The following is a 13,847-nucleotide window of genomic DNA, read 5'->3' on the forward strand; positions in this document are numbered from 1 at the left end:
TATGTGAAACCACTGCCAAGTTTAACAGCTAATGTTTCAAAAGGCCCTGAGGCATGCCCCAGGGCTGAGCAGGCTTTTCTGCTCTGTTTTTCAGGGTGCTGCTGAGCCTGGGTGCTTGACCGGACAGTGGGGCTATCTTCTCCCTGGTGCTCTCGGTGGCTCTGCTCCCAGGCCCCTGCGCTGAGACAGTGTGGTCCAAAGGCAGGGCTCTCCTGTAGGGGAGGAGGAGGAGGGAGAGCTGGGCACCATGGGGGAAGGTGAGACTTGGGCAGGAAAATTAGAAATGGAGAGACCAGCAAATGGTAGAAACATCCAGAAAGAGTAAGTGGATGGGAAATACAGATAAAATCCAGAGGCAGGCAGACAGTGGTGCTCGCAGTCAATACAGTGGCACAACTGAAAACGACAAAAGAAACATTAGGCAAAAAGCGGATGAGAAGGCAGGGCAGAGAAACCAAAGAACTAGAGGCTGGGATTAATTATAGGAAGAGGGTAAGTTTTGGACAAAAGAAAATGGAGATTGAAAGGAAAGGGAGGTTTGAGAGATGAGTTGGAAGAAATACAGAAGACTGGAAACAAAATGAATCTCAGAATAAAGGGAGAATGGTGTATACCTGCTGTGTTAGTCCACGCTAGGTACAACTGGCTACAATTGCTGCAGGTGCTTGTTTTGGTCCGATGGCTGTGGTCCACAGCGTGTTCAAGGGCTCCAGCCCTGCAGGAGACAGTGGTAACTGCTGAAGGGGTGTCGAGGTGTGGAAGAAGTGATACAAAAGGTACGTGGAGAAGAACAGGCAGATCAAGAACCTGAGTATTCAACAGTTTGGGTTTATATCCAAATTTCATGAAGATTTCATTAATACACTGGTCACATACTGGTTTTCTTGTACACAGGTTGAGCTATTCATCATCATGAGCTGTAATCCAGTTACTGTTTCATTTTCACTGTTTGCTTTTCAATAATGTGTTGATTACATAGGATTCAAGTCTTCGTAATTCAAGAGAGAACTGTTGGTTTCCTCTTGGACCTTCCCATTAGGTTTATCATGAGTGCTATAGCCTTAACTTGTATCATGAATTTATTCCCACAATACCCTAAAAAATGACCAGGGAAAAACCTCCGGCTTTAGGGGCGGGAGCTGAGATGCAGACAAACTCGAGCCAAAAACCGTATGCCGAGTTTGGGATACTTGTGATCCGTTTTCTCGACGTGATGACGAACTCGGCGGGGTCGAAGCGAAGCGCCGCTGGGCGCGGGGGGAGCGCGTCGGCGGGGGGCCGCGGAGCGGGCGCTCAGCCCGGCCTCCGGGGCTCCCCGGCGCAGCGGCAGCCAAGGCAGAGCCGGCACTCGGCGGTCCCAGGTAGGAAAACCTGGCCCGCTGCCTCGGCGCAGCGCGCACCTTCCCATGGGGGGGGGAACAAACAAGAACGCGAATAAATAACCGAGAAGCCGGGGGTAAAGGACGGCGCCCGGGAGCTGCCGCGCCCCGCCGAGGCGCCGCCCGCCGCCCCGCCGCCGCGGGACAAGGATCGCCGGCGCCGGCGGGCATGGCGGCGCGGCGGGACCAGCTCTTCTCGCAGCTGGGCGCCGTCTGCCGCGGCGGCCGGGACTGGCGGGGGGGCGGCTGGCGGCACCCGCCCCGCGAACGCTGCCCGGCGGCGGAGGAGCGGCGGCCGCGGGCACCCCCGCGCCGAGCGCGCCGGGGCGGCCGCGAACCCGCGGCCCGGCAGGTGAGGGCGGCGCGGGCGGGGACGGGAGGCGGGCGGCGGCGCCGGCGGGGGTCTCGCTGCTCTCCGCCCGGGTTCGGGCTGCCAGATCCCCGCAGGGGGCGGCTGCCGGGGGAGCGGGAGTCGTGAGGGCTGATCCTCCTCGCCCTCGTCCCGGCCGAAGTCCCCTCGGCCTGGGAGGGGGAGGCATCTCCTTGCGGAGCGGGCGATGGGGCGGCCAGCTCAGCGGAGCGCGGCGGCTAGACAGGCTCTCCGCTCTCCGGTGGTACGCGTTGCACTCGCCGTGTCACGAGTGGCATTTGAGCACAGCTGTAAATGGCATCAGACTTCATCTGAAAGTGCAGGCGACTTGGGGAGGGAACAGGTCTGTTGGGACTGACTGCAAAGAGAAAACCTCAGGCTACAGGGGGCTGTTTGGCCAAGGATGTCACGTTCTGGTGTCCGTGCCCGTTACCCCACTGTGCTTCTGCAGATGTGGACTTAAGTGATTTTATACACACACATCGGCTTGTATTCTACTAGCCATGAAAGGCTTCCAGCAAAAAGGATTGCCCACGCTACGAGCAGGACACAGAGGGTGATTTTGTGGTAGTGCCATTTGAGTGCCATGAGGTTGACAACGGTTATATGTAGTATGTCAGAAAAGTGCCTCTGGCTCCAGTAAATTTTCACTTCCTTTTACTATGATGCTGACTGAAGCATTTTTTTTTAAATTTAACGATGAAATGTGTGATTCAGTTGGGGTTTTAAGAACAGAGCTCTGCTACTACAGATAAAATTGTGAGACTGGATGGTGTTTCACACATCATGCTGTAGCAACATATCTAATGTATCCATTTCTGATATACTTGCTGATATAAGAAACATGTTTACAGTGCAATATTCTTTGTGAGTGTTTCTGTCGATTAATATAATTTTCAAAATACAGAGTATCTGGTCGTACACTAAGAAAAAATGAGTTAGTGTTTTAACTTGTGAATACCTGAAGTTAAACCACAAACTGCTTTTCTTGGTACCAAAATGGAGTGGCCAGTTTTTAGACATTTAGTATATTTTGGACCTTCCAGGGGAATTGCAGTGTTACCTGTAAGAATAAGCTCATACTGGTATGAGGCTAGAATGAGTTCAAGGAAGCATCATCATTGTTTGTTTTTTTTTTTTTTTTTAATTAAAAATATGCTCTGAAGTTGTGAAATCAGTTTACAGACTTTTCTTTGGTAAGTTTATATTATACCATAATAACCTTACTTAAAGTAGTAATAGGCTTATATAGTATTATTAAAAAACATGATAAGCAGCAAATAGGTTAGGTTATATTTGAACCAAAGTTTCCTTAATTGTTTTGTGGCTTGATAAGGGACAAATGCTGAAGCTTTCTTGGCTGTTACAAGGTCCAGGCACAGAAATTACCCAATAGTAAATGCACTGAAGTATGTTTCCCCTGGAAGTAACCAGTATCAGGAAGAAACCATAGGAATCGTACAGAACTGTACCAGAGAAAGACATTTCTCTCTGAGCTCCACCTTCACTTTTTTTTTTTTTTTTAATGTTGTAGGAACAGGGGGAAGATAATTGTTACCTTTTTTTCCCCCCCATTTGTGACCACCAAAGTAGAAGGCAAAAAGTCATGTAGTAGTTTTAAAAGGGCAGAAGGTAGGAGAGTTTAAAATTTCTACAGCTTGTAAAGAAAAATGAGGTCTCAGTAAACGTCTGTCTGTCCATGCATGCACCCAGTTGTGCAGTGCACACAGTACTCCACTCTGGGCTGCAGGTAGTGTTTTCAAAAACATTTATGTGCCTAGGTCCCAGTTTTAAAAAATGTTATTGGCACATAAGAGCATAGGTCCCTCTGGGACCAGTCAAACTTTGTCTACCTCCTGGCCGCTTTGTTTGTGGAGAACCTCAGGGGCTGAGCAGCCGCAGCACGTCACTTCTCTGTCATCCCAAGGAGTTCTTGTTCGCCTCTGCATAACCACAGTGGCAGGTGCCCAGAGATAATAGAAAACAGGTTTTAATTGTCATGGGGCCAGAATCATCCTCAATTTATAGTATTGCCTTTAAAGTGGGGTTGTGGTACAGGATAGCATGTCAGGGGAAGGCTGCAGCAGTAAGAAGAGGTTGTCAATCCCTTCACGTTGCTATTAGCATCACTCTGAACATGACTGGTGTTACAAATAGGATGGCAGAGACCATGCTGGACTGCTGTATCCCATCTCCAGTGTTTATCAGCATGGATCTAATTTGGTTACATCTGCCAAAGCTGAACGAAACCTTCCCAGGAGGAAAATTCATGTGAACTATGTGCAATACTCTTCCTACTTCTTTCCCTAAATAAGTCACTCCCTCATCCTGCCTTTTCATGGCTCGGTTAATCTTAACTTTGTTTTTCACTCAGTAGCACCATGTCAGCTGAAGAGGTGGGTCCCCCACATGTGACCGCCAACAAGCCAATCTAGGCTTTTGGATGCTATCTGGGGAGGTGGTAGGTCCAAGCTGGGTAATCCAGTTTTTTGAGAGTTGCACTAATGAGTTTGAGACTTCAGGCAGTTCACAGCATAACGGGAAGCTGAAGTGGCTTTGATTTAGCAAGTTTTGATCTTCCCTCTGTGTTGTTTTCAGACTGTCTCTATCAATCGTCGTGTAAAGCTTCCCTGATTCTTGTAATACATAAACATATTTCTGTGTAACATGCATATTAGGTGAACCATTGTAATTCACTCTGTATGCTTTGATTTACGAGTTCTTTTGCCTTATGTTCTCATCAACATTTTACCTCAGTTTTTGAGAGCTGGTTGTACCTTCTCCTGACAGTCCTGAAAGAAAAGAGACCCCTTTCAGGGGCCATAGCTCTAAGTAAACTGCTTAAGCCTCAAGAAAGGCAGGCTTTATTAAGCACTTGTCTTCGTCCTTTCCTTGAGGCTGGCGTTGCTTTGTGCCTCTGCCGTAGTACAGTTGCTGGTACACATTGTTCTGAGTTGTCCGGTTCCCTCTGTCCATTGTACAGGAAGAGAAGGAGACATCTAAAAAGTTTCTGGGGTTTCTTGCTGTTCTTTTCACTGGGACTGAAGCTGGGTGCTGTCGTGCTGCACATTGATAAATGCAAGTCAGAAAAAGGAGTTTTTAAAACCCACTGGTGGTGTGACATCTTGTTCTCACTGTTACCAAATCAGATGTCCTTGAGTTGCTAATGAAATGAATAGTTCTGTTTTTTGCTGGTTATTAAGTCTCAGTGATGAGAACTGAGGTCAGCCCTCTTCAGCACTGTCAGTAATGATAAAGCTCTGCACAGGAACTGTGATGGGGCAGACACTCGCCTCCCAGCCTTCAGTGGTTTCAGGGGTAATGGTCTGGAACTTGGTAAACAGCCATGGCTGTGCTTTGGTGCCAGCCCTGCGGTGTCAAAAAATAAAATGTTTTCATTATAAAAGTGGTTACCTAGCTGCCGTGTAGTGCTAGGGATTATGCAGAGGTGATGAGGGACGCGGTCACATCTGTAAAGGGTTGGTAGCCTGTTGTGACCGTAGTGTTAGTTGGGTTAGGCTGCATTGCTGAGGTTGGATTGCGGATATAAATTTTTTACCAGCCTAGCTGGGGTGGGACGATCCCAGGTTTGATCACAGCCCTACTGCTATAAACTATTGCATTTGTTTACATTTTATTGGCACAATTTAACCCCCAAAGAGGGGTAGAGGAGCTTCTACTAGTACATCCCAAGTGCTTATGAAATACATCCGTCCCTCTGCCCTCCGGCTTACCAGCATTTTGGAAAGGCTGGGTGGCAGTGCTGTGCAACCTCACCCCTCTCTGCAAGCTCACCCTGTCCCTGCTCCTTGCAGTGCACTCCTTGCCCCGGCTCCAGCCCTTCCCTCACCCCTGGTGCCGGTGCAGCTCACGAGACCGTCCGACCACGAATGCAGCCAGGCAGCTTGGTAAGCAGGGAGTGCTCCCAGGAGGCTGGGCGGGCTTTGGGGCTGCCACCCCGGGGAGAGGAGTTGGCAGCAGGATGGAGCAGAGACCTTTTAGGTTGCAGGGGAGTGCACCTGCGAGCGCAGCCTGGCGTGGTGGGGGCCAGGAGTCGCAGCCCAGCTCAGTGCCAGGAGCGCAATGGCAATGGCTGCCGGGTCGTCTCGTCCAGCCCAGCATAAACAGCAACCACAGCTGCTCCTCGCTGCCCGGCCCCGGGGAAACCCAAGCCTTTGTGGGTCCCTTTGGCTGCTGTTGCAACCTCCAGTGCAACAAACCAGGTGATGAGGCTGGCGTCGCAGAATATGTCTTGGCGCGTAGGGCCAAAGGTGCAGAAAGACCCAGTGGTGAGCCCGGGGGTGTGTTCAGATGGCCTCGGTGGCAAAGGGGCAGGAGGACATTTTTGTCCCCACAGTCCCCGGTGGCTGCTCCCAGGCTGTGACTGGCCCTTCCTTCAGCTGGGTCAAGGCAGCTCTCTGTGGGTATGCGGCATTTGGTGGATTAACGGTGTGACTTACATTTAAAAGCAAGACAGTACCACAAAGGAAAGCTTTTTTTTTTTTGCAAGGTGGTGGGGGAGCAGACCTAAGGAGAGTGGTGAGCCACGGTCGGGTGGGAAACGCAGAAGTGGGACTATGCCTTAAGCCTCCTCAGAAATCATCCGAGCTGTGCTCCCTCTCTCTTTGGAAAATGGGATTTCAGTCCTATGACAGTCTGCCTGTCTCGCAGTGTGTGCAAGGGCTGCTGTATGTGGCTGTTAAGCCCATGAAGATTTTATTACCGTTTGAGACAAGCAATGGAGCAAAAAGAGCAATGCTGATAGGAGTGACAGTGAACAGTCATGTGGCTCCAGAGGTGAGCTGTGTGGGTCACTCACATTTTTATTACAGTTTTATTACAGTTTAATACAGATTGCTACTAAGCTATGACTTACTGGGGCCCTTCATGCTTCCTCCAGCTGAATTTTGCAAACTGCATTCATTTTCCACTTTAGATACATCCTGTCTTCAGAGAGTCACCTCTCTAGTCAATATTAATCCCCCTGTTGCGAAAATATAAAACAAACAAAAGAAAGCTCTGAAATTTACCAGCAAGTAATTTTCTTCTCTTTCTCCTCCTGGTTTAAACTGGGAAGAGCTTTGTGCTGTATAATTTTGAATCCCTTGATGGAGGAATGCATTTGTAACAGCAGTGGGTGGTTGACCTCTGCTCCGTGCCAGGTATGTGAGACCCAGTTTCAAAAATAGCAAGTTGATTAGCTCTTTGCTAACATGAAGTGCTGAACAAAGAAGCAGCACTGGCTTCCACTGATCCCAAAGTGGAAATCTGAGCAAGACTTGAAGCGTTGTATTGACCATCTGAGTAATATTCCTGAAGCATCATTTTCTTACAGCTGCCTGGATTTTCACTTCTTTAAAATGACTTGCAACAAGATCATTTCAAAGGGGATATGTAACTTGCCTTGAATTTGTGGGATTTTCTGATTATATTGCATTAGTTAATAAAAGAAGACGAAATGCTTGGTTTTCTTTGGGATATGAACGGTATTACTGACTTCCAAAATATTGTCAGTGAGACAGGCAGGAGTGTTCATTAAGGAAACCCTGCAACCTTTGTCTCCGAAAGAGACATAGTAAAATAAGTCCATTCTTATATTTAAGGATTTATAATAATTTGCAAATATAGTTTGGATTAATTTGCCATTTCTTGCTCTATTACTGGTGCCTGCTCTTACTTGCCAAAAGTTTTGTGTGTCTTTTATAATTTATTCTGCAATTTGAACTGTTTTCGATCAATTAAAATCTTTAGAAGATGTCTTTCTATATCTTTATGACTAGCTTTTAAAATAATCCGCATTTTATGCTTATCGTTGAATTGGCTTTATAAGAGGAGATTATACACAGTATTATATTGTATTCTAATGCTGGTGATGTAAGACAAATGCCAGCTTTGAGCAAGGTAGCTGCCATCAGCTTTGAGCACAGATTTTTTCATTGCCTGTATGGGACACAGTTATGAAACAGTCAGATCCAAACTTTCTCAATGATCACTGTGCTTCTAGACCAGTGGGTTTTGGAGTGGCCTATTTTAGGTGGAAGGCCGAATTATGTTTCATGTCATAGAGACTTTTTGCCATTTTCAGTCTGCGAATGGACCAGGAAACCTGTTTTTAAGTAATTTGCAGCTATCTAATGCCAATATATGATTTTTAGCAATGCTTTGGGGCCTGTTCCAAGGATAAGGCTGAGGAAAATAAATCGTGATTTGAGATTTCTTGTGTTTAGCTCATTTGCAAAAGCCTGGGCTGTTGGCAGAACTGTTAAGGTGAGAGGCTCTGTGGTCTTCCCCCTCTAGTCCAGTGCCGTGGGCTGTGCAGGGGGATGGGAGAGTCTGCTTGGACGCTCCAGCTGCAAACCAGGGGTCCCTCCATGAGCACCTGCACCCTGAGCTGGGCATGCTCTTAGGGCAGTGCTGTTTGTTGTGTTTTTCCAAAACATTACATGTTCAGGGGTAGCAGAAAGGCGTAACTGATTAGTTAATAAACTTAAAAAATAAAAAGTAATAAATCAGTTAAAGGCCTTGTCTTTCAGACTGGGCTAAGCTTTCTGTCAGTTGGCTAGCTCTGTGCTCTGGGTGTCAAGCTGGAGCTTCTTTGACAAGGAGAGAATTTTGTGCTTAGTATTTCCTGCGTGTTGTTGTCATGACCCCAGTGCTATTTGTGTTCAGAAATATTCTTCCAATTGTGTTGTGTGGTCTACTCTGAGCTCAGAAGAAACATGTTAGAAAGCCCATTACAGTCAAAGCATTTTTCTTTTATTGTCTAAGTTTGGGATCAAAATAGTGGAAACATTTTTATGAGCCTTTGATGTAAGGCCCCAATCCAGAAAAGCACTTAGGCATACATACTTAGCTTTTAAGTGCAGTTGAATAAACATGAAAGAAAATGCCATAGCATGCTGTTGGTTGAAGACTGAATTTATAGATTTCTGAGAAGCTGACATGCTCCATTTGTGCTAAGGAAAATAATCTAAAATCTCTCTTCAGTATGACTGAAGATTTTTAACAAGCTCTGTTATCCCTCTCTGACTTGGGTCTTCATTTCCCCCTGCTAGCACAGGTGACTTCTCTTCTGTTAGTGTAGGTAGCGTATCCGTGCAGATCTGAGAATATGTTTACAGTGGATGTGTTTGAATTAATTACTAGGAAATAATCACAGAAATTCTGCTGTGATGTGAAATGAGGTGTTATCTTTAAAAGGGGAAAATAGAGTAACTTTTCAGTACTGTTGAATCTGCAGTCTGCCTGCAAAGGCAGTTTGGGATTAACTGATAGTTGTCTTATAATTGGGCATGGTGAACAACAGTGGAAGCATTCAAATTAAATTATTTGCACAATATTTTTGTAAGTCTTTTTGAAATGTAGTGATGAAAATTTTCTTGCAAATTCTGTTACTTACAATGCAGTATTTCCACAGATGTGTAGAGTCCTGAACACTTGGGCAAAGGAGTAGATAAGAAATATTGGAAAAGTAAAGATGCTAGTTAGTTACAGATGTACTGATGTACTGTAGTGATGGAGGTGAGGGGAACCACGGCATGTCAGTGTTACAAAGCCAGGCAGTTGTCCTCTGACAGCATAGGCTGAACACAAGGAAGTTCTAGAAGACCTGAGAGTTTGTTGAAAACCTCACACTGGGTTAATATTTTATTGCACATGACCCTGGTGCTTTACAATGCACTTCTACCCTTCATGGATCCAAAGTGGTGTTCTTTGTTACAATCAGTTGTTATATTACTTCATACCATCAGCATGCATGTAGTGGATGCTGAACCAGAAAGTTCCTGCCCTGAAAACCTTATCCAAGACAGCCTGTTAAGTTGGAAATCTCTTAAGCGCTGGCAGTAGTTTACCAGTTGCCATGGGATGCAGAAATACTGCTGAAGTCTGTTTTTCACTTAAGAATTATTATGCATAAAATGATGATACCTGCAAGTCCACCTTCGCTTTTAGAGAACAGGAAGAGTTTCCAGGGGTAAGAGTTCAAGAGATACCAATGTGCTTACAAGCTGAGCTCTTGTGAAATAGTCTTGAGTGTTAGCTTACAAGAACTCTGGCTGCATTTCAGGTATCTGATGTTCTTGCAAGTGACTTACTCTATGTGTAGTTAATTTTTAAAAGGGTTTAAGATATTTTAGGACACTGTGCTGAACATAGAGGCTGGATTTTTTCAGTGGCTGTAATAAGGGTAAGTTCTTTTTTCCCTCCCCTCACTGTGTATTTGAATAAGGGTTGGTCACGCACTGCCCTACACTGACTTCTTACAGGTATGCTTTCACCTGAAAATTATGTCTTCCTCCTTCCCAGGCACTGAAAGTTAGTTTTGGATCTTTTGGGTATTTCTAATTCTTACCATCAGCAGTAAAGGTTCTTTACAGGTACTGTATAAGTATACTGGAGTCCTGAGGCAAATCTATTACCCCCAGGATTATCTCTTGCTATGTAATGAGTATTCGTTTTCATCTAATCATTTTGAGGGTAACACTTTCTTAACCGGAAGAAGAGTTATATGATGTGTAACTATACTTTTTATTTTTTTTCTGAGATTCTGCCAAACCTGCTCAGCAATGAAAAAATCTTGGCTGTAATAGTTAAGATCTTTAGGAAAACCCAAAGTCTTGAGAAGTTACATAGGAAAGTGGTTGTGTGTAGCGGATTCCCTACACACACAGTGTGTACAGACCTGAGTCAGGTAAGGTGCTTGGCAGCACTTTTTAGCTCTTGAAGTAGTGTTTTGGCTAAGACACAAGATAGAAATGATTGCTCTCTGTTATCAGGACAAATTTGTTGCAGTTTCAGTAAGCAACTTGTAACTTGATTGTTCTGGCTAGTTTCCAGCACGACTGTACTTTGCCTAAATGAACTAGCCTGTTATTTAAACTGGCTAGTCATTATATGATTTCTTATTATCTGCCCCTGTCTGGATCTGCGATGTGTCATTAAAGGCAGTTGCTGCTGTTTTGTCCAATAAATGGTTGTATTTCAATAATGGAACACATTATTCTGACACAGAGATGTGTGCCTTTTGATTTCCTTTTGCAGGGAATTGAACAGTCTCTGGAGCAGCATGCTGTTTCATTAGAAAATGTGTGCCTTTGACACCAAAGGGGACATAAGTACAGCTAATGTTACTGAAAATTTGTTGTTTAGTATTGACAGCGTAACCTAGTTTTCCTGAGTTTGGTACTCAACCAATGAACAGTGCTTATTGTCTGGTCTTGAAGGGGCTGAATGTTTCTTGCAGATCTTGGTTTAGTGAAGCTAATTCCAGAGCAGGACAAATGCACATTAGCCTCTACTTATCAGTGTTTAATTGGTGCAGTGCATCTAATGGCTTTGACTCTGGCAAGTCCTTTACAAGGGAGTGGGGTGGGCTGGGGCAGAAGAAAGCAGCAGCAGAAGTGGAAGCATTCACCCGTTTCCGCTGGATGGGTGGGTGATGAAAGCAATGCGGGCACCAGCAGCAGGCGATGCGGGGCTGTGTTGCTCTGTGACCTGAGGCAGGTGAGCCAAGCACTGTGTAGCTGCTTGGTGACCCTGGCGGGACGATGGCATGGTCACTCGCCTCGCTGATGGCACCCCTGGATTTTGGAGGACAGATTACCTCAGTGCTAGGCTGCGTTTTTACGTTTTGTCTGCTCTCACTCCCCATCAGCAAGGATTCAAAAGAAATGAGCGGAGCAGGTATTTCTCTAAATTTTATGCTCTGATCTCTTCCTTTACATCTGGAAAGCTTAATTTTTGGACATTACTAATGTTTAACCAAGTTTGACCGACAGTGTCCCTTTAATACCATATTATGCAAGGATCTCAGACATTAAAGATATTGGAGAAGTGATTAAAAGCAATTTTCTAAAAACTACTCATGTGGCTTAAATTTCAGAGCCAAACTCTTGCCACTCCATTGACTAAATCAGTCTAGAAATCTCCAAAGCCTCTTCTGTGGCAGGGAAGTATAAGCAGCAATCCTAATCCTCAGACTGGCGAGAAATGAGAAGGCAAAACTCCCAAACAAAGGTCTCAGGACTTTCTGGAAGGAAAATCAGAAGGAAAATTGCAATATAAACTTGGCTTCAGGTCTTCTGTGTATCAGAACAGAAATTTGCCAGTCAGATGGAATGTATAGGTGTGTTTTTGTCTCCTTTAGGGTTTGGTGGTAGAAAGGATACGGGTTGATGCTGGTTGAGGTATATGTACGTCACTGTAGTGACAGGAGAAATTTTAATTTGTTGTTGAAGTTTAATTAAATGACGACAGTTTTGAAATGTTAGCCAGAGTTTTATGAAAGGAGATATAAATATTACAGAGGTCTTTTACAAAGCTAGGAACCAAGAGCAAACAAACAGCTGTTCAGAAGTCCCCTCTTTTCATTTTACTTGCCCAGCCCTCAAGTCATGGATCACTGTAAAAAGCACGAAGGTTTAAAACCCTTTTCCTGATTATACAATTAGCTCAGAAACCTAAGTAAAGCCTTAGATTAAGAAATGAACGTTATTGTTATGGTGTAAATTGTACACACTAAGTGAAGATTTCACCTTATATAAAATTAAGAATAATGGTAAATGTGTTGCATGTCACAGTGTTTCAGTTTTGAAATTTGTGCTTCACAAGATGAAATACAGTGGTGCGGTCTTGTCTTTTATTTTTTCCTATGGTTGACTGGAATTTCAATATATATATTTCTAAGTAGTACCATCTGTTCAGGAACTTCATTAAAGAAAAAAAATGGAGGACTTCGCAAGTGATGTTTTTTGCTATATTCACATGTTTATCATTTGAGGTGACAATAAATGTTAAAGTTACAGGCTTCATCAGGATCATATACAGATGATATGCTGTCTAAGTACTGCTTTTTTAAATGTAAAAATTACGGGAAGCAAGGAGGTGAAAGAGCACAGCATAAGCAACACTGGCAAACTGTTTATGTAAATAAGCAAAGATTAATGTTGAAGTATCTGTATGGGAACATATTATGTTTCTCTGCAGGGCATGGTGAAAACTCCCAGTATTCTGTCAATTGCACTATGAAATGTTGTTTTCAGTCCTGTTTACTGAGAATCCTGCAGTGGAGTTAACTGAGATGAGTGTTGTGCTAGGGGAGTCTCTGTGCCACTGGGTGAGGTGCATCCTTGGTGCTTTGAGATTCAAAGGTCAAATAAATTTCATAGTGATCTTGTTCATCTGAAATAAATGGAAATTTTGTCAATGACCTCTATAGTAGCAAGATTAGATTCATGGCATGTGACCTGAAGCTACAGGCTTTTTATTCCATTGGCTTTGTTGTACCTTGAGCCCGACCCATTGTGACTGGAGTGGCCTGATCAGCTGTGGCTTGTGTTGGTTGCTGTCCTTGCTGCCTCAGTTGCAGAAAAACACAGATGCTTTTGGACCAAATTGAAAAAGGATACACCAAATATCCAGAATTTTACACATTCATATTTTTATCTTAACCCCCAGCTGCCCTCCAAAATCTAAAAAAAGAGAATTTTTTAAAACAAGGTATGTTCTTTAGGAGACAGCTTAGATGTTCAAAAAGCTGAGAGTAGAGAAGAAGCCTTTTCATCTCCCACATTAGATGTAACTTCAACTCACACAGTGTATTGCCATTCCTGAGGATTGTAAGTTATATTTTGGTTTGAAATAACTACACCAAACAGCTGTTGGGTACCAGATGACCTCTCCCGCCTTTAAAATTATTGATTTGTGTTTTATCTTGTATTGTGTAACTTTGTGATGAGGCACACTGAGCTTTGGAGATAAAATCTTCTTTGACACCCCTTTTCAAATGTATTCACATATGAATTAGCGGAGTGCCAGTGCCTTGCTCAGCTGGCAGCATGTTTTGCTGTTGGTGCCTAGGCTGGTGCAATGCTGCCCTGTTACACTGGCCTCTCCAGTGTATCTCCAATGCCGGCCTTCACACCTGGAAAGATACCCACATAACGTTTTGATTACCAGAATATGTCATGCTGGAGGTCAGGTAGCTCAAGGGAAGTTACCTGAGACTGTGCAATGCCAACAGCTTGCTCAAAATTACTTTGAACGACTAGTGCTCTTACTAAATTAAAGTGATGGCAGATGGATGTTGTTCTTCTCTC

General features: G+C 44.5%; 1 protein-coding gene across 1 annotated transcript in view; it reads left to right on the plus strand.

Annotated features, from left to right (window-relative positions):
- The window catches only part of TRPM6 (transient receptor potential cation channel subfamily M member 6), a 77,609-nt gene that overhangs the window by 997 nt on the left and 62,765 nt on the right, over positions 1-13,847 (plus strand). The window lies entirely within an intron of this gene.

The sequence above is a fragment of the Platalea leucorodia genome, assembly GCF_965183815.1.
Source record: "Platalea leucorodia genome assembly, chromosome: Z".
In the NCBI taxonomy this organism is placed as follows: Eukaryota; Metazoa; Chordata; class Aves; order Pelecaniformes; family Threskiornithidae; genus Platalea; species Platalea leucorodia.